Here is a 26,644-nt window from a genome sequence, read left to right as displayed (position 1 = left end):
CTAAGCAACAGGGTTTGTTGCTAGATACGGAGCTCAGAAGCTCCGTATGTTTTAACATTAGCGCTGGTTTCTACGGCAGTTTTGATGGGACGGCAACAGCTCAGTCCCGTCAGTGCCGGATACCAGAAAGTTTCCTGTAGTGGGGGATCTGTAAACAAGGGGCCATATTTGCTTTATGAGTCCGATTATCTTTCATAGATTCACTGCAGCCCCCTTTTCAAAAAAAACAATGACCGGGTAAGGACGGCAGGTTTCATTCCCTAAAGGACATTGGTGAACCAGCTGGGTTTTTACGACAATCCAACGGCTTCAGGGTCACTTTTACTCATTTTTTTTCCAAGACTGAATTCCAATCCTCAAACTGCGGAGGTGGGATTTGAACTCTCGTTCTGTGAACTTGTAGTCCAGGCCTCTGGATCACAAGAGAAAAAAAAGTCGCTTCACTGGCTGTAAAGGGTTTTGGGACGTCCTGAAAAACAGGATATAAAATCTGAAAACGCTGGAAAAACTCAGCAGGCCAGGCAACATCCGCAGTATTTTGCTATCGTAGTGTATAAAATCCACTAGTTTCCTCCTTTGAGTAACATATTTCTCCCTCAGCCTACACAAACTGGGAGCTGCAGGGTTGAGGGGGGTCAAGGAGAGCGGGTCAGTAAAAAGACTTCGAACCATTTCTAAAAATCTAATCTGAAGCTGATGCACACTCATTTACAACAGCCCAAGTCACCATTCGAGCAGCAACTACCTTCCAATTAGCTCCTTAAACTTGCAGTAAATGCTCGTCATATTCCTGGAGGTAATCTGCAATGTCCTAATTCAGTGCTTTGTCCTTTCAAGAATTCTGCATAATGGGAGAGAGTGGGAATTCGATCCAGTGAGATTCCGCAGGGATGGGAGCTCTGGCTCAATCGGGCACATGTTTATTTGGAGCCAGTTGTATAAAACACACAGCTTGTGAAGTGTGTACTGCAGATGAAGCACTACAAGAACCAAATCTACACAGGATACCAACTCCAGCTCCACGAAAGCTTTGCACCCAATCAGGGTGGATACAGCGAGTTGGCCAGCTACAATCACTGAATTCTTTTCGGAAACTGGTGGGTCCTGAATTTACACTTGCGCAGAGTAGGAGATGTCTGGCAATCCCTGGGAGGATTTTGAAATGTGTGCTGGTGTAAGGAGCCCTCGGAAGTCCTGTTGCCATAGGAAACCACTTGCCACTGCAAGCACTTGCCGCAAAAATGTTCCAAATTCCTCCTTTGAATAAAGCCCTCAACACCGCACCCCACCCCCCCCACACACTCCGCCTCTTTGAGAAGTTTATGTTCGCTCAGGTTTAATGTTCCACTGAGTATAAAGCTTGTATTTGTCTTCTTACACTGGGTCCTATTGTGTTTAATAGCTAACTCGGGTACAGGCTCTTTATATTCTGGTTGGGGTAATGGATTCCTCGAGTAACCAATAAAAATGTTAGATGAAAGTCCGTCAATTTTCTTCTCCATTTCATTCACAGAATCAATGTCTGTCAGGAACCATACTTCATTCAAGTAAAATAAGCCCTGTTAGAACGTGACACAAGCCAACAAGCTTGGCGTTCAATCGCCTCCCACTGCTACAGGGAGAGCCGCGAGTGAACTCCTTGGGCCTGACAAATGAAGGCACGGGAAACATCCACTATATCAAGAGCGGTGTACTGAAAACAAGTGGTACATTTACATTCATTGAGCAGTCAATGTCCCTCAGGGGGGTATTTAACCTTTGTCCAGCCACCCGAGGGAGGGCAGCCTGCAAAGTATTCAGTGCAGACCAGTAAGGAGTCCCTTTCTAAGAGTTCAACCTTGGAATGATCGGATGTAATTTGTCCTCGTTTACACTGAATTTAGCACTGGTTGGTGCCAAGGCTGCCTCAGTGCTCGCTGTTCCAGGCACTCAGTGCCGTGAGCGCTCAGCACCAAGAACCATTCCGAGGGCCTTTGCTGAGTCCCAGGGCCGTCTGGGTGCATTTTGTGCACAAGAAAGTTTGGCAAGTTGCTGTAATCATATTTAAACAACAATTGTGTACGCTGGTTGTGAATGGACTACTGGACTTTGCAAGCTATTCAATACCTTCAACAGATATTGGTGTCATCATGTTGACCCCATTGTGGAGACACTTGGTTTTGTTAAACACAAAGTATTGCACAGGTCATTGCCAAAAGGTACATCGCTCTCTGTGCTGAGTTGAAGTTTCAATTTGTGCCTTCTGAAATCAAGAAAGACTTTTTCACACAGAGGGTCGTGGAAATTTGGAACTCTTCCCAAAAACATAAGAACGTAAGAAATAGGAGGAGTTGGCCATTCGGCACCTCGAGCCTGCTCCGCCATTCAATAAGATAATGGCTGATCATCGACCTCCAATCCACTTTCCCGCCCAATCCCCCTATCCCTTGATTCCCTTAATATCCAAAAATCTATCAATCTCAGCCTTGAATATACTCAATGACTGAGCCTCCACAGCCCTCTGGGGTAGAAAAATCCAAAGATTCACCACCCTCCGTGTGAAGAAATTTCACCTCAGCTCAGTCCAGTGAAACAGACTCTCAGCATCTACCCTGTCAGAAGTTTACATATTTCAATGAAACCGCCTCTCATTCTTCTAAACGCCAGAGAATACAGGCCCAGTCTATTCAATCTCTTAGGACAGCCTCTCATCCCACGAATCAATCAACAGGCTGTGGTGTGTCAATTGAAATTTTCAAGACGGAGATCGAAACATTTTTGTTAGGTAAGGGCATCAAGGGATATGGAAAAAAGGCAGAAAAATGGAGTTGAGGAACAGATCAGCCCTGATCTAATTGAATTGTGGAACAGGCTGGAGAGGCTGAATGGACCGCTCCTGTTCCTGTTTTTGTCGTGATGAAAAATGGTCAGGCAGTTAGAGGAAGCCTCTCTCCAGGGGGGGGGGGGGGGGGGGGGGGGAAGAGAAGAGGAGAGACTAAAATCATTCGCATCAGAAGAGATACAATAAGAATGAGAACATCAAGACTGAAGCAAAGCACTGATGACCAGCTCCTACACGCAGAAGCTTTACTGCGGACTCAAACTGTTCAACCCGTCCACTCCCCACAACTGCAGTTCTGCTGTCCCTTGAGCTTTCTCCATCCCATAATACGTTTAGTGTAAGGTGCCCCAAAGCTTTATAGAACAAACAGGAAACAGACTCATTAATGCCCTTAAGGCATCTCGAACTGTACACACACAGTCAATTAATGGCTAACTGGTTTAGTTAGTTGTTAAACCATTACCAGTATTCATCTACTGCTTAATTCCCATTTGTGATTTACGTGTAACTGATCTGGATTATCCAAGTTTTTATTGCAACCATCACGCTGGGACAAGTGAGGCCGTTAATGCCAGGCAGCCTGTACCAACTGCACAATATGCAGTGCCCGGGCGCTGCACACACCATGGTCAGTGTCCAAAGTCACCCGTAAGATGCGCTGCCTCCTCCCCGGCCCTCCGCCCTCCTTCCCTCCTTCCACCGCCCCCCTCCCCCGGACCCCCGCCATCACCTGGCCCTCCTCCCTCCTTGCGCCTCCCTCCTCACCCCTCCCCCAGCCCCCCGCCCTTCTCCTTCTCCCCCCGCCCTCCTCCCTCCCTCCGCCCCGCCTCCCTCCTGCCCCGGCCCTCCTTCCTCCTTCCCCAGCCCTCACCCCCCTCCCTCCCTCCTGCCCTGGCCCTCCTCCCTCAGCCCCCCTCCCCCGGCCCTCCTCCCTCCTGCCCCAGCCCTCGCCCCCCTCCCTCCTCCTCCTGCCCCCCTCCCTCCTCCTGGAAAAGGCACTCACCTTGTGGAGCCGGCAGCTCCCGCCTCTTTCACTGCCGGGTTTCCCGAGCCCTGGGAAATCCACGCAGCATCTGTTAAATGGCAGGACACTGGCACGCCACGAAACTATGGCGGCAGGCGTGTACACGGTGGGTTGGGGACACATTCCCCGTTTTCCAATTTTTAACCCCCGCCCAGCGCGGCCCACCGTGAGGGGGCTAATACCGAGTCCATTATACTGAGCTGTCTGTGGCCCAGGGAATATACTCGTGCCAGTAAGTAGGTCCAGGGTGGTATCAATGTGCCACATTTGGATTGTAAATGTTTGCCAGCGCCATCTGTTCTACTCACACTGCCACACTAATTCCATGGCGTGATTTTCACACTGAACCCTCACCGCTACGGGCACCAGGCCATAGAACAAAATCAGTGTTATAACAACGGCAGTAAAAACTAAGAAACGAAGAATACAACATGACCCCTTTTTTGGATCTTGTTCTGCATGAGTCAGAGATGTAATTTATATTTTAAAAGCTGGCACGTAGTCTTGTTTTACAGCCAAGTTTCACTGCTCCGTCTGCCTCATCTAATGTCCTTCTAGGGTGGTTAATTCATAACCACTTCACCAAAACAGGCTTTGCCCATGAATAAAACTAAATATGGACCTTAAAACTAAAAGAAACAAAACGGTGCTCATCTGGGTTTTACCAGTTGGTATTTAACCCACAGGTGATCACCATCTTGGAATCCCTCTGCTGGGCCTTCCTTTCTAACCTTAAACTAACCAATGGTCTTCCTTCAATTACAACTGACTTCTTTTCTCAGGACGGGACACCGCAACGTATTCCCCTCTCCTTTCCCCTCATTCATGCAGCACCCCGTGGGCAGGCAGGTGATCTGCTCTCAGATCTCCACCAATGCCACTCAGATCGTTGGCCTGGAGATACACAAGAGCAGCCCAGGGTGCCCTCCCCTCCCCTCCCCATGGGGCAGCACCTGCCGTTTACTGTAGCACTCCCCATTCCTCAGATCGGGAACCAGCATGCAGAGGTTCAAAGCTTCGAATCTACTCTTCTGGTGAAATGGTACACGGCTTTCCAGCCAGATCATCTTTTACCTAAAGCGAGAGGCCAATACGGTTGTAAACAGCCATTGATGATTACATTACAATCTGGTAGGTGATTGGCTGGTTGGTGAGTACTTTTCCTTCCCTTTTAAACCTTTATAAGTTGGTAAGTTCAATTAAATAGAGGTGTGATATTCATCATCTAGAATCGGGGCAGAGGGTATTTAAAAATAATAATAAATGTAATTAATTACATAGAATGGCAGAGCAGGTGATGTGTTACTTCTGCAATATGTGGGAGCTGGTGGACACCATTAATGTTCACGGTCATCACATTTGCAGTTAAGTGTTGGCTGCTCGAGGAACTCCGGCTCAGTGTTGATGAGCTGGAGTCCGAGCTTCAAACACTGCGACACATCAGGGAGGGGGAGAGTTACCTGGACTCTGTGTTCCAGGAAGTAGTCACACCAATTAGATTAACTAATTCAGATGTAGTCCGTGGTCAGGGACAGGAGGATGTGACTGAGTGAGGCAGGTACGGGGATCCAGGAGGTAGTGTTGGAGGAGCCGCAGCCCAACAGGTTCGAGGCTCTTACTCCCTGTGAGGACAGGAACGGGGACTGCGGGGAGGATGAGCAACCTGGCCACAGCACCGTGGAGCGGGGTGCCATTCAAGTGGGGGGGAGTAAAAAGAAATGTTGTAGTGGTAGGGGATAGTACCATTAGGGGGATAGATAGGGTTCTTTGCAGCCGAGAGCGAGAGTCCCGAAGGCTGTGTTACCTGCCCGGTGCCAGGGTTAAGGACATCTCCTCTGGGCTGGAGAGAAACTTGGAGTGGGAGGGAGAGGATCCAGTTGTCGTGGTCCATGTTGGTACCAACGACAGATAGGACAAGGAAAGAGGTTCTGCTGAGGGAGTATGAGCAGCTAGGGGCCAAATTAAAAAGCAGAACCACAAGGGTAATAATCTCTGGATTACTACCTGAGCCATGAGCAAATTTGGCTAGGGTAAATAAAATCAGAGAGTTAAATGCGTGGCTCAAAGACTGGTGTGGGAGAAATGGGTTTTGCTTCTTGGGACACTGGCACCAGTACTGGGACAGGAGAGAGCTGTTCCGTTGGGACGGACTTCACTTGACCAGTGCTGGGACTAGAATCCTGGCGAATCGAATAACTAGGGCTGTAGAGAGGGCTTTAAACTAATTAGTGGGGGGAAGGTTTCAAGAGAGCGAAAAATAAAATTGTCAGCGGAGAAGGCAATAGAGCAATGTAGCAGTGGGGGAATTAAAAACCAGAGCGTGTCAGGAAGGGACAGAATGTATAAAGATAAAGGTAGAGTAGTAAAGGGGGTAAAAGCAGGAATAAATTGTCACAAAACATATTTAAAAGTTCTTTATCTGAATGCACGCAGCATTCGTAACAAAATAGATGAGTTGACGGTACAAATAACTACACATGGGTATGATCTGGTGGCCATTACAGAAACATGGCTGCAAGGTGACCATGACTGGGAACTAAACATCCAGGGGTATTTGACAATTAGGAAGGACAGACAGGAAGGAAAGGGAGGTGGGGTGGCTATGTTAATAAAGGATGGAATCACTGCAATAGTGAGAAATGATATTGGGTCAAAGGATCAGGATAGTGAAACATTTTGGGTGGAGATAAGGAATAATAAGGGGAAAAAGTCACTAGTGGGCGTAGTCTATAGGCCTCCTAACAGTTGCAACTCTGTTGGTCGGAGTATAAATCAGGACATAATTGGGGCTTGTAATAAGGGAACAGCTATAATCATGGGGGATTTTAACTTTCATATTGACTGGACAAATCAAATTGGGCAGGGCAGCCTTGAGGAAGAGTTCATAGAGTGCATTAGGGACGGGTTCCTTGAGCAGTATGTAACTGAACCAACCAGGGGGCAGGCAATCTTAGATCTGGTCCTGTGTAATGAGACAGGATTAATAAAAAATGTCCTGGTAAAGGATCCCCTTGGAATGAGTGACCATAACATGGTTGAATTCCAAATTCAGTTGGAGGGTGAGAGAGTTGGATCTCAAACCAGCGTACTAAGCTTAAATAAAGGAGACTATGAAGGTATGAGGGCAGAGTTGACTAAAGTGGACTGGGAAAATAGATTAAAGTGTAAGACGGTACAGTCAAGGAGATATTTCACAGCTTTCAAGAAAAATACATTCCAGTGAGGAAAAAGGGGCGTAAAAGAAAAGACAGCCATCCGTGACTGAAAACAAGGGCATATAAAGTAGCCAAATCTAGTGGGAGGATAGAGGATTGGGAAGCATTTAAAAGCCAGCAAAGAATAACTAAAAGATTAATTAAGAAAGGGAAGATAGATTATGAAAGTAAACTAGCAAAAAATATAAAAACAGATAGCAAGAGTTTCTACAGTTATATAAAAAGAAAAAGGGTGGCTAAAGTGAATGTTGGTCCCTTAGAGGACGAGACCGGGAAATTAGTGGTGGGGAACATGGAGATGGCAAAAACGCTGAACAAATATTTTGTATCAGTCTTTACAGTAGAGGACACTAAAAATATCCCAACACTGGACAAACAGGGGGTTACAGGGGGGGAGGAGCTAAACACGATTAAAATCACTAAGGAGGTAGTACTCGGTAAGATAATGGGACTAAAGGCGGATAAATCCCCTGGACCTTATGGCTTACATCCTAGGGTCTTGAGAGAAGTAGTGGTAGGGATTGTGGATGCATTGGTGGTAATTTTCCAAAACTCCCTGGATTCAGGAAAGGTCCCAGCAGATTGGAAAACTGCTAATGTAACGCCCTTATTTAAAAAGGGAGGTAGACAAAAGGCTGGAAACTATAGACCAGTTAGCCTAACATCTGTGGTTGGTAAAATGTTGGAGTCCATTATTAAGGAAGCAGTAACAGGACATTTGGATAAGCATAATTTAATCGGACAGTGTCAGCATGGTTTACGAAGGGGAAGTCATGTTTGATAAATTTGCTCGAATTCTTTGAGGACGTAACAAACAGGGTGGATAAAGGGGAACCAGTGGATATGGTGTATTTGGACTTCCAAAAGGCATTTGACAAGGTGCCACACAAAAGATTACTGCACAAGATAAAAAATCACGGGATTGGGGGTAATATACTGGCATGGGTGGAAGATTGGCTATCTAACAGAAAACAGAGAGTTGGGATAAATGGTTCATTCTCGGGTTGGCAATCAGTAACTAGTGGTGTTCCGCAGGGGTCAGTGCTGGGACCCCAACTCTTTACAATCTATATTAACGATTTGGAGGAAGGGACCGAGTGCAACGTATCCAAGTTTGCCGACGATACAAAGATGGGAGGGAAAGCAGTGAGTGAGGAGGACATAAAAAACCTGCAAAAGGACATAGACAGGCTAAGTGAGTGGGCAAAAATTTGGCAGATGGAATATAAATGTTGGAAAGTGTGAGGTTATGCACTTTGGCAGAAAAAAATCAAAGAGCAAGTTATTATCTAAATGGAAAGAAACTGCAAAGTGCTACAGTACAAAGGGATCTGGGGGTCCTGGTGCATGAAACACAGAAGGTTAGTATGCAGGTACAGCAGGTGATCAGGAAGGCCAATGGAATCTTGGCTTTTATTGCAAGGGGGCTGGAGTATAAAAGCAGGGAAGTCTTGCTTCAGTTATACAGGGTACTGGTGAGGCCACACCTGGAATACTGCAGTTTTGGTTTCCATATTTAAGAAAAGATATACTTGCTCTCGAGGCAGTTAAGAGAAGGTTCACTCGGTTGATTCCGGAGATGAGGGGGTTGACTTATGAGGAAAGGTTGAGCCTCTACTCATTGGAATTCAGAAGAATGAGAGGCGATCTTATCGAAACATATAAGATTGTGAGGGGGATTGATCGGGTGGATGCGGTGAAGATGTTTCCACTGATGGGCGAGACTAGAACTAGGGGGCATAATCTTAGAATAAGGGGCTGCCCTTTCAAAACTGAGATGAGGAGAAACTTCTTCACTCAGAGGGTAGTAAATCTATGGAATTTGCTACCTCAGAGAGCTGTGGAAGCTGCGACATTAAATAAATTTAAAACGGAGATAGACAGTTTCCTAGCTGATAAGGGAATTAGGGGTTACGGGGAGCGGGCAGGGAAGTGGACGTGAGTCTAGGTTCGGATCAGCCATGATCCTATTGAATGGCGGAGCAGGCCCGAGGGGCCGTATGGCCTACTCCTGCTCCCACTTCTTATGTTCTTATGTTACAATCATTTACCAAAGTGTGGGAGATAATCCCACTATAAAATTAATTAACAAATTAACTGCTTCCTAGGATGTGCAACATTTAACTGAAAGTCTAACCCTTTCTCATAGGATAGTCTGGGATTTCCATCATTTTCAACAGGAATTCACAGCTGGCTAAGGCAGTTAGAGTTTTCCAAATTAATTCTGCATCTGGGAGCCAGAAACTGGACACCACATTCCAAAATGTGTGTCAGGAACTGTCCAAAGAATGCCGACATTGGGCTGTGTTGCCGTAACCCTGGTAGAAGCTACACGCCATCTCTGAGTTTAGCAAAACTTCAAACTTCAGGGGGAAAAACACAAAAGCAGATGATACCAAACATATTTGCTTCAAACAAGTCTTCGTAAGGGAAGGGCGATGAGAAATTTCCTGCAGCAGGTAAACTCCAGGCATTTACATTTTTGTCCATCTTTAAGGTTGGAGCCATTTAAAACGGGAAGCACTGAAATCAGATTTTTTTATATTCATTTTTGGGATGTGGGCATCATTGGCAAGGCCGGTGTTTATTGTCCATCCCCAGCTGCCCGAGAAGGTGGCAGTGATGATGAGCCGCCTTCTTGAACCGCTGCATAATCTGTGCAATCTGTTCAAACTCTGATTCGGTTCCAGATTCACATTACACAACAGCTGACTTGTATTTGAGATGCCTACAGATGTACGTTGCAACTCCAATATAAAACTATAAAATTCAACAACATTTGGCTACATATCACCAATTCAGTGTTGGAACAACCGCCACACCATGCGGTTTTTGATATACAGGAAACTCTGGTATCCGGCACCGATGGGACCGGGATGGTGCCGGTTGATTAAAAATTCTGGATGACGGAGAGGGTTATCTACCGAGGCTATTTTTAACAAACAAAAATAAAAAAAATCAAGAAATGTGCAGTATACAGTAATTGGGTCCTCACCTACAGAATGTTGTGTTAAATGGATGGTGGAAGATGCTTGATTAAGTACAGTACTGCCAGTTGAGGGTAATCCATAACTCTTTAATTACTTAACAGTAAAACAAAACTTATACAGTAAAGGACTGTATACAGCGCGGGAGAGTCAGACTCCTGTTATTGAGGTGTTCGGACTTCCGACAGCGCCAAGAAGCCGAGCAGTGGCAGTTTGGAGAACTACCCCCACTGACTAACTCGGCCACCGCGGGAGACTCGGACTCGGCAACATTTCCAGTTATTGCTTTCGGAGTATGAATTTTGCCGGTTCATAGAGAATTCCGAATATTTCGGTGCCGTTTAAACGAGAGTTTCCTGTATGTTGCAAACAGTGGAGTTTTCATGCAGTGTACAATGTCACAGCACTGTATACTGGCACATCCCAAGCAAATCAAAGACCCAAGGAAATGCCAACACTTCGATTAAGCAGCACAATTTTGCTACACTGACCGCATTAACATTACTCAGTCCTGGCCAATATTTATCCCTCAATCAACATAACAAAAACAGATTATCTGGTCATTATCACATTGCTGTTTGTGGGAGCTTGCTGTGCGCAAATTGGCTGCCGCGTTTCCCACATTACAACAGTGACTACACTTCAAAAGTACTTCATTAGCTGTAAAGCGCTTTGGGACGTCCGGTGGTCATGAAAGGTGCTATAGAAATGCAAGTCTTTCTTATTTCTTACTTTACTCTCCATAACCAGGCCCACTGGTTTATGGTCACCAAATGAAATTTTAATTTTATCCCATAGAATTCTGGGATTTCCACCATTGTTTTGAGGACCACATTCCTGTCCATTTTTCCAATAGAAACATAGGAATTGCTGTATGAAAAAAGACCACAGTCCATCTAGTTGGCCTTCTACCAATCTGGTAGTCACACGTTACAACGATAATGGAATTCCCTCCCTAAACCTCTCCACCTCTCTTTCATCCTTTAAGACGCTCCTTAAAACCTACCTCTTTGACCAAGCTTTTGGTCATCTGTCCTAGTATCTCCTTACGTGGCTCGGTGTCAAATTTATTATAACAGTCCTGTGAAGCGCCTTGGAACATTTTACTACGTTAAAGGGGCTATGTAAATGCAAGAAATTGTTGTCGGGAAACCAAACACTTAACTTTTAAATTCCAACCCCCACGGCCCTCAGCAACACTGACTGCCAGTGGTGTGTTTGCATCCCTCGTGTGCAGTGTGCTAGGGTGCAGGGGCACTACACACAACTGGCATCATCAGGATATGTTCATCCTCACTTTCAACGCAAACACCGATGAGCGGACAAGGGGCCAGGCACCCAGTATAAGCAGATCCTGCCCCAATTTTCACTCCGGCCTGTCCAGTTTTAGCATTTACACAATGAATTTCCTGTGTTAAATTGGAGGTTGATATCTTTAAACAAATTGAAACAAGAGTAAGTCATTTTTAGTTGCCACAATGTAATTTCTCCCAAGGGCCATCATGAATACAGCCGACTGCACTTCAAGAGCAGTCCTGATAACAGCAAGTGCTGCTTTAAAGTGAAGTACGGTCCACAAATGGATTTATCCGCTCAGTTTAATAGGAGAATTTCCTCCTCCATTTTGGACCCAAGATCGATCGATCAGAGTGTTTTCTAAATGGTGAGAAGCTGGGAGCTGTGGAGGAGCCGAGAGATTGAGGGGACGGACCAAGTACAGAAATCACTAAAAGCTAATGGGCAGGTACAAAAAATAATTGGCTAATGGAATGTTAAGGGTATAAAGGAGAGCTAGGCTGCTGTTCAGGGGTGAGAACAATGAACATAAGATGTAGGAGCAGGAGTAGGCCATTCGGCCCCTCGAGCCTGCTCCGCCATTCAGTGAGATCATGGCTGATCTAATCTTGGCCTCAACTCCACTTCCCTGCCCACTGCCCATAACCCTCGACTCCCTTATCGTTCAAAATTCTGTGTCACTGTGATGTCAGGAAGCACTTCTTCACACAAAGGGTGGTGGAAATCTGGAACTCTCCCCCCACAAAAAACTGAGATTGCTAGATTTTTGTTAGGCAAGGTCATTAAGGGTTACGGAACCAAGGATGGAGTTAAGATGCAGATCAGCCACAACCTAACTGAATGGGCGGAACAGGCTCAAAGGGCTGAATGGCCTCCCCCGTTCCTATTCTCTTACAGGTTTTCTTGTAGGAGAACTCCTGATCAGAACATTGCCCGATGCAAATGAATTTTCTCTTTGCAATTTGAGCTCACCTGTGTTAGTCATTCTTTTTAGAAAGCACATTCGACAATCATGTTGAACAACAGGTGGCTCCTGACTCACTCCTCACCCTTTCCTGTATTATTTTTATCTGGGTCTCAGATTCACGTTGTGACTTTTGAACACGAGAATGTCATCACACCAACATATTTGGATGTCAAATACCACTGAATTTAATCGATCGTCTCATTTATGACTTTTTGGCCAGCTGGTGAGGCCAAAAGCCTTGGGTCTCTCATTCAGAAATTGAAGTTGAGCTTGACCCTCGGGGCCTTGAACTAAGAGCTGCCAGTCGGAGTATCGAGCAACAGCAGTGTGGGATATATTGGTTGGGAGGCAAGGCACGCTGCAACATCTGTGTAGACTAATTGTGGCGATTTCTAAACCACATCACCTTCCTTTTAGGCAGCACGAACAGGGGTCGAGTCTCCTCCTCGCCGTCTCAACTTGGGTTTAAAAGGGACACTGTGGTGGAGCCACCAAGGGTCTCAGAACAATTAGTAATAATCCCTTTAACTACAGTGTAGTGCAGCCGCGGACTGCACCTTTAAACTGCCTGTTAACTGTACTGTATTGTGTTTTCCTGCACTCCACGTGATGACGTCATGACGCCGATCACGTGACCACCAGTGGCGAGGTGACGTCATCTTCCAGAATCTTCCAGTAGTCGTCGTCGAGTGCCCAGCAAGCTGTATAGACCTGTGTACCGTTTCTCCTGTAGTTTCCCTGTTAACTTCGTTGTTCATTAAAACCTGTTGATTTGATTCATCGAGTCGAATACCTTATTCAGATAGGAACCTCCGTTCCTACAACACCACACAAGTCACGTGTTAATCATTCACTGCTAAAAACAAGAGCTAACTGGCTAATCCTATTAAAGCTGCGTACTGTGTTGGCCATTAGCTGTGCATTTATTACATTTACGTTTGGAAGGGCTCGTGCAGAGTGATTCAGAATAAAGGCTCAATTCAGTTATACGGAGGCTCGGGCTACTTGGCTGAATCCAGTTTTCAGAGGCTGCTCCTATTGAGCTACAAAAAGTGAGTCCGAAATGGCAGCCTATCCCGTGCTGCCGCCTCACTGATCTTCAAAAGTGCGCAGTGATCCAAACTGGAATCTATTTGGAGCTATAATCCAGCCGGGGCTCAGTGGGCAGCACTCTCACCTCCGAGTCAGAAGGTTGTGGGTTCAAGTCCCACTCCAGAGACTTGAACACAAAATCTAGGTTGACACTCCAGTGCAGTACTGAGGGAGTGCTGCACGGTCTGAGGTGCCGTCTTTCAGATGAGACGTTAAACCGAGGCCCCCGTCTGCCCTCTCAGGTGACAGTAAAAGATCCCATGGCACTATTTCGAAGAAGAGCAGAGGAGTTATTCCCAGTATCCTGGCCAGTATTTCGAAGAAGAGCAGAGGAGTTATTCCCGGTATCCTGGCCAGTATTTCGAAGAAGAGCAGAGGAGTTATTCCCGGTATCCTGGCCAGTGTTTATCTCTCAAGCAACATCACAAAAAAAGATTCTTCTAGTTATTCTCACATTGCTGTTTGTGGGAGCTTGCTGTGCACAAATTGGGTGCCGCGTTTCCTACATTACAACAGTGACTACACTTCGAAAGTACTTCATTGGCTGTAAAGCGCTTTGGGACATTGAGGTCGTGAAAGGTGCTACAGAAATGCAAGTCTTCATTTCTTAAATTAGTGAATCTTCTAGATTCTGGGTTGGAAAGCCAGGTTTATATTGGGTTTGGAAGGCTCGAGTGCCCCTCCTCAAAACATACCAGCGCTAAGCAATCCGTCTTCTGGATCTTCGTTATCATACAGCACAGAAAGAGGCCATTCGGCCCATCCTGCCTGTGCCAACTCTTTGAAAGAGCTGTGCAATTAATCCCACTCCCCCATTCTTTCCCCGGCAAATTTCTTCCTTTTCAACCATTTATCAAATTCCCCTTTTGAAAGTTACTATTGAATCTGCTCCCCCCGCCCTTTCAGACAGCGCATTCCAGAATTCCAATAGTGCAGTACCAGTTGATTAATTTTGTTACGTTGACCCACAACTAACCAGCACACGCATACATAGTGACGTAATAAAACTCACTACGCACTTGGTGTGAGTATAAAGCAAGGCGTTAATCAACTTGTTTCAGAACATGGAGGTCTAGTTGTACTTCACTAGTTCCTTGTCTTACAAAATGTCCCTAGCAAGCTGGGGCCGACGCCCGTGTACTTGTACTCCTTGGACGGCGCCACCAGCTGGCTGTCCAGCATTATTTCATGAGTAGTTTCTTTATGAGGATGAGATTTATGACACATAACAAGATCTGTAAACCCCGTCCTGTGCACAGCCCATGAAGAGCTGGAATGGGACAATATAGCCCAACAATGATATTGGTGCACCAACCACAAGACAAGTTCCTGTGACTGTACCCCTGTAACAACCTAACTGAATGGCTTCACCAGTGGCCACGCTCGCTCCCTGGGCAGTTTGTCCTTCAGCAAATAAAGAGTTTGTAAATTGACTGCTGTAGGAAAACTATCTTCGTCGCACACAAAACGACCACGAACAGGCCCTAAAAGCCATTGAACTGTTGCTTCTGGTGAAGGTTAAGGGTGTGTTTGACGAGAGAATGTAAAAGAAATGTCACACCCTCAGACCCAAAAGTACTGCTTCCCAACGCCAACCTTTTGATTTTTTATATAAGAATGGGTTTGATGGAGGTCCAAAGCTTCATACACTTGAGATGCAAACTAATTCACAACAGGTCACATCCGGATGAGAGGGAGCACAGACTGGACTGATGTTCCAGAATCTCACTAACTGTTCCAACCAGCTGCCAGACAGCAGAATTGATCCCAAAAGCATACAAAACTAACTTCTTAATTTAAATTCATGTAAGTTCATGACCTGGGGGAGAGCAGAGGCGCGACCGGCGGCACTTAAAAGCGGCAGCAGCAAACAAGGCATACCAATTCAACAGCAGAGGAGAGAGGTAAAAAGTAATCCAAGTGTGACGTCACCAAGAAGCAGGTAAGTGATTGGTTGGTGAGTATTTCTTTTATTACAAGATTAAATTCTGCAGTTTATATTTTCTTGGGTCTCTGTGGTGTAGTGGGGACAGTTGGTAAATAAGCGCCCTAGAGTATATCTTTAACTGGTGGTATTGAATTAATTTAAATTAATTCAAGGGGTAAGTCATGCCAGGAGAGCCCAGCCCCGTGTTATGCTCCTCTTGCTCTATGTGGGAATTCAGGGACGCTGCCGGTGTCCCTGATGACCACGTGTGCCAGAAATGCATCCAGCTGCAGCTACTAACGGGCCGTATTGAGGCGCTGGAGCTGCGGATGGATGGGTTGTGGAGCATTCACGATGCTGAGAGGGTCGTGGATTACACGTATGATGAGTTGGTCACGCCGCAGGGTAGGGCTGCACAGGCAGAAGGGAAATGGGTGACCTCCAGGCGGAGCAGTAGAAGCAGGCAGGTAGTGCAGGAGACCCCTGTGGCCATCCCCCTTTCAAACAGGTATACCAATTTGAATACTGCTGAGGGGGATGACTCACCAGAGGAAGGCAGCAGCAGCCAACTTCCTGGCACCGGGGGTGTTGCTGCTGCTCAGGAAGGGAGGAAAGAGAGTGGGAGAGCAATAGTGGTAGGGGATTCTATCGTAAGGGGAACAGATAGACGGTTCTGTGGCCGTAGACGTGACTCCAGGATGGTTTGTTGCCTCCCTGGTCAAGGATGTCACTGAACGGCTGCAGGGCATTCTGAAGGGGGAGGGTGAACAGGCAGAGGTCGTGGTTCACATTGGGACCAACGACATAGGTAGGAAGAGGGATGAGGTCCTGCAACAAGAATTTAGGGAGCTAGGTAGCAGATTAAAGAGCAGGACCTCAAAGGTTGTAATCTCTGGATTACTCCCGGTGCCACGTGCTAGTACGTATAGGAATAGGAGGATAGAGCAGATGAATGCGTGGCTAAAGAGTTGGTGCAGGAGGGAGGGCTTTAGTTTCCTGGATCACTGGGCCTGCTTCTGGGAAAGGTGGGACTTGTACAAGTCGGACGGGTTGCACCTGAACCAGAGCGGGACAAATATCCTTGCGGGGAGGTTTGCTAGCACTGTTCGGGGGGGTTTAAAACTAAAATGGCAGGGGGTTGGGAACCTGAGCAGGGAGACAGAGGAAAGGAAAACAGGGATAAAAGCAAAAGATAGGAAGGAGAAAAACAAAAGTGGTAGTCAGAGAAATCAACGGTTTAAATCAAACGTGGCCACAGTAAATAATAATTCTAATAGGTCTAAGAGCGTTAAAAAAACAAGCCTGAAGGCTTTGTGTCTTAATTCGAGGAGCATTTGTAATAAGGTGGATGAATTGGCTGCGCAAATAGAGGTAAACGAATACGATTTGGTTGGGATTACAGAAACATGGCTCAAGGATGGCCAAGACTGGGAACTGAACATCCAGGGGTATTCGATATTCAGGAAAGATTGGCAAAAAGGAAAGGGAGGTGGGGTAGCATTACTGGTTAAAGAAGGGATTAATACAACTGTAATGAAGGATATTAGCTCTGATGATGTGGAATCTGTATGGGTAGAATTGAGAAATACTAAAGGGAAAAAAACATTAGTGGGAGTGGTATATAGACCGCCAAACAGTAAGGTGGAGGTTGGGGATGTCATTAAAAGGGAAATTAAAGAAGCGTGCAATAAGGGCACAGCAGTCATCATGGGTGACTTTAATCTACATATAGATTGGGCCAACCAAATTAGTAACAATACTGTGGAGGAGGAATTCCTGGAGTGTTTGCGGGATGGTTTCCTGGACCAATATGTCGAGGAACCAACCAGAGATCAGGCCATCATAGACTGGGTATTATGTAACGAGAAAGGATTAATTAGCAATCTTGTACGAGGCCCCTTGGGTCGGAGCGATCATAATATGATAGAATTCTTCATTAAGCTGGAGAATAAAGTAGTTGACTCAGAGACAATGGTCCTCAATTTAAATAAAGGAAACTACGATGGTCTGAGGAGCGAGTTGGGTAGGATTGAGTGGGGAATGGCGCTCAAAGGGTTGACGGTGGATAGGCAATGGCAAACATTCAAAGACCGAATGGATGAGCTACAGAATTTGTTCATCCCAGTTTGGCATAAAAATAAAACAAAAAAGGTGACTCAACCGTGGCTAACAAGGGAAATTATGGATAGCATAAGATCCAAGGAGAGGACATATAAATTGGCTTGAAAAAGCAATAATCCTGAGGATTGGGAGCAGTTTAGGAGTCAACAAAGGAGGACAAAGGGATTAATTAAGAAAGGGAAAATAGAATATGAGAGTAAGCTAGCAGGGAACATAAAAACTGACTGTAAAAGCTTTTATAGATATGTGAAAAGAAAAAGATTAGTGAAGTCAAGCGTATGTCCCTTACAGTCAGAATCAGGGGAATTTATAATGGGAAACAAGGAAATGGCAGGCCAACTAAATACATACTTTGGTTCTGTCTTCACAAAGGAGGACACAAATAACCTCCCAGAGATGCCAGGGAACATAGGGTCTGATGAAAGAGAGGAACTGAAAGAAATCAGTATTTGTAGGGAAATGGTGTTAGGAAAATTGATGGGACTGAAGGCCGATAAATCCCCAGGGCCTGATGGTCTACATCCCAGGGTACTTAAGGAAGTGGCCCTAGAGATAGTAGATGCATTGCTGGTCATCTTCCAGAACTCGATAGACTCTGGAATGGTACCCATGGATTGGAGGGTAGCTAATGTTACCCCACTATTCAAAAAAGGTGGTAGAGAAAAAGCGGGGAATTATAGACCGGTAAGCCTGACATCGGTAGTGGGGAAAATGCTAGAGTCTATTATAAAAGATGTAATAGCAGAGCACTTGGAAAGCAGGGACAGGATCGGACAAAGTCAACATGGATTTACAAAAGGTAAATCATGCTTGACTAATCTACTGGAATTTTTTGAGGATGTAACTGGTAAAATAGGTAAGGGAGAACCAGTGGATGTGGTGTATTTTGACTTTCAGAAGGCTTTCGATAAGGTCCCACACAAGAGATTAGCGTGCAAAATTAAGGCACATGGGATTGGGGGCAAGGTATTGACTTGGATAGAGAACTGGTTGGCGGACAGAAAGCAAAGAGTTGGAATAAACGGGTCGTTTTCCAAGTGGCAGGCAGTGACTAGTGGGGTACCGCAAGGATCGGTCCTAGGACCCCAGCTGTTCACAATATATATTAATGATCTGGACGAGGGAATTGGATGTAATATCTCCAAATTTGCAGACGACACAAAGCTGGGCGGGAGGGTAAGCTGCGAGGAGGATGTCTGGAAACTCCAGTACGATTTGGACAGGTTGGGTGATTGGGCAGAAACATGGCAAATGCAATGCACGATAATGTGGATAAATGTGAGGTTATCCACTTTGGTGGCAAAAACAGGAAGGCAGATTATTATTTGAATGGCAATAGATTGGGAGAAGGGGAAGTGCAAAGAGACCTGGGTGTCCTTGTGCACCAGTCGCTGAAGGTAAGCATGCAGGTGCAGCAGGCGGTTAAGGCGGCAAATGGTATGTTGGCCTTCGTAGCAAGAGGGTTCGAGTACAGGAACAAGGATGCCTTGCTACAGTTGTACAGGGCCTTGGTGAGACCGCACCTCGAGTATTGTGTGCAGTTTTGGTCACCTTACCTGAGGAAGGACGTTCTTGCCATGGAGGGAGTGCAGCGAAGATTCACCAGGCTGATACCTGGGATGGCAGGAATGACGTATGAGGAGAGATTGTGTCGATTGGGCTTATACTCACTGGAGTTTAGAAGATTGAGAGGGGATCTCATCGAAACCTATAAAATTCTGTCAGGTCTGGACAGACTAGATGCAAGAAGGATGTTTCTGATGGCCGGGGAGTCCAGAACCAGGGGTCATAGTCTAAGGATAAGGGGTAAGCCATTTAGGACTGAAATGAGGAGGAATTTCTTCACCCAGAGAGTGGTGAACCTGTGGAATTCTCTGCCACAGAGGGCGGTGGGGGCTAGTTCATTAAATGTATTCAAGAAAGAGTTGGATATATTTCTTGAGGCTAAAGGGATCAAGGGATATGGGGAAAAGGCAGGGACAGGGTACTGAATTTGGATGATCAGCCATGATCACATTGAATGGCGGAGCAGGCTCGAAGGGCCGAATGGCCTACTCCTGCTCCTATCTTCTATGTTTCTATGTCAGTTAATTTTTGTGATCTCGATGAAGGATTTATATAGTGTGTCCTTAACAAACTCAGAACATGCCAAAGTGAATTACTTTTGAAGTGTAGCCACTGTAGTAATGTAGAAAACCATTAGCCAATTTGCACACAGCAAGCTCCCACAAACAGAAAGGAGATAAATTACCAGATTATCTGTTTTTAGTAGCATTGGCCAAGACACCAGGAGAACACCCCTGCTCTTTGAATAGTGTCATGGGTTCTTTTATGACTGTCTGAGAGGGTTTGGTGAGACATCTCATCCGAGTAACGCCATCTCTGACAGTGCTGCACTCCCTCAGTACTGCACTGCATTGAAGTGTCAGTCAAGATTATGTGCTCAAGTCTCTAAAGTGGAGCTTGACCCCACAACCTTGTGAAACAGTGTTGACCGTGTTCCTCGGTGACATGTCTGACACCCAATAATCAATATTAAGTGTTCTTGTCACATATGAACTTGGCAACTAACGTTTGCAAAGCTGTCCACCACGAGAGGCGATTCATTAAAATTTGGAGTGTCTCAGAACACAAAATAATGTAAACTTCACGCACACAATGTGTTTCCAGCAAGTAAAATCAATTGGCAAGTTTGCACTAGAGTCGCACTCAGATCATAAAATGGGCACCCAGAGTTATTGAGGGCTATGTTGGTGTCGGTTGTGGAAGTATTTTTAAAGGAGTCAACAAGACAACATTGCTGCGTTGAGATCAAGGTACCAACATAGGCTTGGACATTCCGGAGCAAGATGTCCAGTCGTGTCACCAAATACCACAACGCCAACAAGAACATTTACTCTCTCTCTCTCTCTCTCACACGCGCACACACACACACACACTCTCTCTCTCACACACACACTCTCTCTCTCACACACACTCTCTCTCTCTCTCACACGCGCGCACACACACACACTCTCTCTCTCACACACACACACACTCACCAGCTTTTAATACCTGTAATATTGCCTGCAAAAGACTGTGGAAATAAAAGCACATTCTAAACTCTAGATTCTGTCTGCTTCCAATTGCATTACTGCTCCCATACTATTACACATAATTGGAAAAAATGCATAACCTCAGACGTGGTAACAGATTTGAAAAGGGCGAATTCCCAACAGCTTCAAGTTTCAGTTCCCATCACTCCAGGGAAGAGTGTGGAAGAAAGATGGTTGTTCCAAGTTATCGTCTTACAAGGCGCAAGGCAGCATACAGCGGGAATGCAATTCTGTGCGGTGATCACAGGGCTGGTGACAAGTAGAGAAATTTACTGAATAAACTGGGTATTAGACTGAAAGAGAGCTTAATGGGAGAATCCAGAAAATGTACAACCTTTCACCGATCAAAACGAACCCAATTCAAGCGAGTAATTGGGTACTGCATTCCTCTTAGTTCTAAGTTGCTTAATTCAAAGCATCTGACTATTCAATGTTTTTAAATACTAAGTTAACATTGTTATTTATGTTGCTTTATTTAAGTTATTGGTTAATTCAATTTTTTAAACACAAAGTTGACTGAATTATTAAACGCGGACTGTATAAATGGGGACATGAATGGCACTGGGTGATCTGAACAATGGAAAAACATGCCTTTCCCATCCTCAGGACATCCCAAAGCGTTTCACAGGCAATGACTTTCTTATGAAGAGTAGTCACTGTTGGTTTGCAAGCAAACGTGGCAACCAGTTTACACACAGCAAGGTCCCAGTATCAGCAATGAGATAAGTGGCCAGGTCATCTAAATTGGTGCTGATGGTTGGGGGATAAATATTGGCCAGGACACGGAGAATTACCTTGCTCTTCTTCAAAACAGTGCCATGGGAACTTTTATGAGGGGGCAGAATGGGCCTCGGTTTAACGTCACGTGAAAGACGGCACCTCCGACAGTGCAGCGCTCCCTCAGTACTGCCCCTCCGACAGTGCGGCGCTCCCTCAGTACTGCCCCTCCGACGGTGCAGCGCTCCCTCAGTACTGCCCCTCCGACAGTGCAGCGCTCCCTCAGTACTGCCCCTCCGACGGTGCAGCACTCCCTCAGTACTGCCCCTCCGACGGTGCAGCGCTCCCTCAGTACTGCCCCTCCGACAGTGCGGCGCTCCCTCAGTACTGCCCCTCCGACAGTGCGGCACTCCCTCAGTACTGCCCCTCCGACAGTGCGGCGCTCCCTCAGTACTGCCCCTCCGACGGTGCAGCACTCCCTCAGTACTGCCCCTCCGACGGTGCAGCGCTCCCTCAGTACTGCCCCTCCGACGGTGCAGCGCTCCCTCAGTACTGTCCCTCCGACGGTGCAGCGCTCCCTCAGTACTGCCCCCTCCGACGGTGCAGCGCTCCCTCAGTACTGCCCCCTCGACGGTGCAGCGCTCCCTCGGTACTGCCCCCTCGACGGTGCAGTGCTCCCTCAGTATTGCCCCCTCGACGGTGCAGTGCTCCCTCAGTATTGCCCCAGTGTGTCAGCCTGGATTACACGCTCTAATCTCTAGAGTGGGACTTGAACCTACAGCCATTTGACTCAGAGACGAGAGAGCTGCCCACTGAGCCACAGCCGGCACTGACATCATAAATACAACCTTGCTGACTGCACACTGACTACAGCAGTTCTTCGCTATAACTGTCTGAGCTTCTACACCGCGGTACCATTACAGGAAGTGTCGTCTGCTAAGCGGCTCTATAATCTCGCAAAGTGCCTGCACTCAGTGATGGTTTTCAGCAGCCCTGTCTAACCATTTTAAACTGCTGGTTGGAGCGAGCCAGGAACAGACATTTTGTCTCGAACTCACCCTTCTGCACCATGATGTCCCACTCCAGTGGCACCATTAGTGGCGATTGCGGCCCTCATCCCATTTTCCTATTCATGATGTGTTGAGAGCATCATTACATAGGCAGCTTCCTCGCTGCTTATAACCAGCAGTCCTGAAGTACAACACACAGTGACTTATCCCGGCATATCCCAGGAACAGGTCACATTGCTCCCCCCTCACAACACATGTATTTTCTCCTGCAACACCAGAAAACAAGCTTATGCGCTTGACTAGGAGGGCAACTGTAGTCATCTCAATTGTCAGCGAGACGAAATGCAACACACATGGCCACTTGTTACCAATGGGGTCCGTTTGGCTGTAAATGTGAAAGTTCAATTCAGTCATTTTGGGAAAAAAAAGTTGTCAAAATAAAGCGTGAAACGTGAACGCAAGTTTTCACAATCGTATGAGGAACGTGCAACTGTTACCTATTGACCGTGATCAGCTGAGACACATGACTTTTGTACCTCAGTCCAATCACTGCCATCCTTCAGCTGCCACATGACAAATTCTCGATTCAAAACTATTGTAGAACAACCAGAAAACATCCCAAACAAACAGAGGTACATCATACTTGATCCAGGTGAAGTTTAGAAACTGTTTGAACTTTACTGGACCCCTTGCAACTCACTCACAATCTAACTTTGATAGCTTTACATCTGCATGCCATATCAATCCCACGGCCAGTGAAGTTAATACCAATCCTAACCATTCAATGTGAATGTATTAGTCATGCTGGGCCGAATCCATTGCTTAGCCTGTGTGATTCATTCACGAGAGATATTCAGATGATTCAAATTCCCCAAGCAGATGCAGTGAGCTATACACACTCAGGCAGCCAGAGCACAAGGGTTTACAAAAAGTAACAAAAGACCAAGAAGGTCATCTCTTTATTCTGAGGCTTGATATTCTCTTCTCCCCAGTTCTTAGGCCAAGGAGGTAGGCAAGAAAACTGTCCCCACTCTCTGCTAGTTACCTTTGCAACCCCCTTGTACCCCCGCATCCCATCCCCAACCTGCACACCTTGGTCACATCCGACTTTCAGCCCCATACACACGTTTCCACTGTACAGGACCTCATGCCCTCTCCTTTCTACATAACACGATACATCTTTCCTCCTTCAAACTGCTTTCCATTATTCTGTTAAAAGTTCTTCCAGTCAGCACAAGGAGTCTCTCCATTTCTGGCAGGAGGCAGAGGGTGATGGTCGAAGGTTGCTTTTGTGACTGGAAGCCTGTGTCCAGTGGGGTACCTCAGGGATCGGTGCTGGGTCCCTTGTTGTTTGTGATCTACATAAATGATTTGGATGAGAATGTGAAAGGTATGATCAGTAAGTTCGCAGATGACACGAAAATTGGTGGGGTGGTAAATTGCGAGGAGGAAAGCCTCAGGCTACAGGACGATATAAACGGGTTGGTCAGATGGGCGGAAAAGTGGCAAATGGAATTTAACCCTGAAAAGTGCGAGGTGATGCATTTTGGACGGACAAATAAAGCAAGGGAATACACAATGAGTGGTAGGACCCTAGGAAGTACAGAGGGTCAGAGGGACCTTGGTGTACATGTACATAGATCCCTGAAGGCAGCGGAACAGGTAGATAAGGTGGTTAAAAAGGCATATGGGATACTTGCCTTCATTAGCCGAGGCATAGAATATAAGAGCAGGGAGGTTATGATGGAGCTGTACAAAACGCTGGTGAGGCCACAGCTGGAGTACTGTGTGCAGTTCTGGTCGCCTCACTATAGGAAGGATGTGATTGCCTTGGAGAGGGTGCAGAGAAGATTCACCAGGATGTTACCTGGGATGGAGCGCCTCAGCTATGAAGAAAGACTAAACAGGCTGGGGTTGTTTTCCTTGGAGCAAAGAAGGCTGAGGGGGGACCTGATTGAGGTGTACAAAATGATGAGGGGCATAGATAAGGTAGACAAAGAGGAACTTTTCCCCTTAGTAGGGGGGTCAATAACAAGGGGGCATAGATTCAGGGTAAGGGGCAGGAGATTTAGAGGGGATTTGAGGAGGAACTTTTTCACCCAGAGGGTGGTTGGAATGTGGAACTCAATGCCTAAAGGGGTGGTAGAGGCAGGAACGCTCACAACATTCAAGAAGCATTTGGATGAGCACTTGAAATGCCATTGCATACAAGGCTATGGACCAAATGCTGGAAAATGGGATTAGACTGGACAGGGATGGATGGGCGGCGCAGACACGATGGGCCGAAGGGCCTCTTTCTGTGCTGTAAAACTCTATGACTCTTTCAGCGAGTACATAACCACTTCGACTTGTCCAGTAACAATGTCCTCGTTGTTCAGTCATCCTTCTAATTTTCCTCATTCAATGAGCATCATCATGGTCTTTGAATTGATACCGAGCCCTGCTTAACGGCTTAATCATCATGATGGTTTATTTAAATGCATTAATTAATTCGCGGGATGTGGGTGTCGCTGACAAGGCCGGCATTTATTGCCCATCCCTAGTTGCCCTTGAGAAGGCGGTGGTGAGCCGCCTTCTTGAACCACTGCAGTCTGTGTGGTGAAGGTACTCCCACAGTGCTGTTAGGGAGGGAGTTCAAGGATTTTGACCCAGTGACGATGGACGAGCAACGATATACTTCTAAGTAAGGATGGTGTTTGATTTAGAGGTGAACTTGGAGGTGGTGGTGTTCCCATGCGCCTGCTGCCTTTGTCCTTCTAGGTGGAAGAGGTCGTGGGTTTGGGAGGTGCTGTCGAAGAAGCCTTAGCGAGTTGCTGCAGTGCATCTTGTAGATGGTACACACTGCAGCCACGGTGCGCCGGTGGTGGAGGGAGTGAATGTTGAAGGTGGTGGATGGGGTGCCAATCAAGTGGGTTGCTTTGTCCTGGATGGTGTCGAGCTTCATGAGTGTTGTTGGAGCTGCACTCATCCAGGCAAGTGGAGAGTATTCCATCACCAAGGATCCAGCACATGACACTAGGCAAGAGATTGAGCAAACTGTCTAGACTCAGTAAGTTTGGCTGCTGTATGGACAGATCTTTAGCAAGTCTCCAGGTCACTGACCGCAACAAGTTCTAGCAGTTTTACATTTGACTTGCAGCCAGCTGCATGGGGACCTGGACTTTGGGTACCCGGAACTTATGTGCAGTGTAAAAGTCATAGAGTCATAGAGTTATACAGCACAGAAAGAGGCCCTTCGGCCCATCGTGTCCACGCCAGCCATCAAGCCCTGTCTAATCTAATCCCATTTTCCAGCATTTGGTCCGTAGCCTTGTATGCTATGGCATTTCAAGTGCTCATCCAAATGCTTCTTGAATGTTGTGAGGGTTCCTGCCTCTACCACCCTTTCAGGCAGTGAGTTCCAGATTCCAACCACCCTCTGGGTGAAAAGGTTCCTCCTCAAATCCCCTCTAAACCTCCTGCCCCTTACCTTGAATCTATGCCCCCTTGTTATTGACCCCTCTACTAAGGGAAAAAGTTCCTTTCCATCTACCCTATCTATGCCCCTCATAATTTTGTACACCTCAATCAGTTCCCCCCTCAGCCTTCTCTGCTGCAAGGAAAACCCCAGCCTGTCCAGTCTTTCTTCATAGCTGAAGCGCTCCAGCCCAGGTAACATCCTGGTGAATCTCCTCTGCACCCTCTCCAAAGCAATCACATCCTTCCTATAGTGTGGCGACCAGAACTGCACACAGTATTCCAGCTGTGGCCTAACCAGCGTTTTGTACAGCTCCATCATAACCTCCCTGCTCTTATAGTCTATGCCTCGGCTAATGAAGGCAAGTATCCCATATGCCTTTTTAACCACCTTATCCACCTGTTCTGCTGCCTTCAGGGATCTATGTACATGTACACCAAGGTCCCTCTGATCCTCTGTCTTTCCTAGGGTTTTACCATTCATTGTGTATTCCCTTGCCTTGTTAATCCCTCCAAAATGCATCACCTCACACTTTTCAGGGTTAAATTCCATTTGCCACTGTTCCACCCATCCGCCCAAAAGTGTCTCGACATATTGAAGTTCCTTGGTGGAAAGAGAGAGGAAAATGTAATTCTTTTTAAAAAGGACACTCTTAGTACAAGAGCCTGAAAAACTGCTCAATTTACCAAACTAAGGACGGGAGGATGAGCATATCAAACAGGTAAAAGTTTACGGCTACAAGGTGACACAGGTTTTAGAAGAAGCACAAGTGAAATTTCACAAGATAGGCCTGATCCCAGGATCTTCATGAACCTAGGAACTAGAACTATTCTGTTTTTCTCTCTAGAAAGTGATGGAAAGATGAAAAGATGGAAATAAAGTCTTCGCTCTGACCAAAAGTGGCTAATAAATGAG

At 46.4% G+C, this 26,644-nt stretch overlaps 1 protein-coding gene and 1 long non-coding RNA gene across 13 annotated transcripts in view; one reads left to right on the top strand and one right to left on the bottom strand.

Annotated features, from left to right (window-relative positions):
- Positions 1 to 26,644, bottom strand: part of hspg2 (heparan sulfate proteoglycan 2) — a 647,132-nt gene that overhangs the window by 523,378 nt on the left and 97,110 nt on the right. The window lies entirely within an intron of this gene.
- LOC147100478 (uncharacterized) lies at positions 8,981 to 13,086 on the top strand. Its single transcript, XR_015073509.1, has 2 exons — positions 8,981 to 9,519; positions 12,728 to 13,086. It is a non-coding gene; the product is annotated as an uncharacterized LOC147100478 (long non-coding RNA).

This window comes from Somniosus microcephalus, chromosome 25 (assembly GCF_052327205.1).
Source record: "Somniosus microcephalus isolate GS21.2 chromosome 25, FLI_Smic_1.0, whole genome shotgun sequence".
Lineage (NCBI taxonomy): Eukaryota > Metazoa > Chordata > Chondrichthyes > Squaliformes > Somniosidae > Somniosus > Somniosus microcephalus.
Note: the sequence above shows the minus strand (reverse complement) of the source record. Positions and strands in the feature narration are given on the sequence as shown.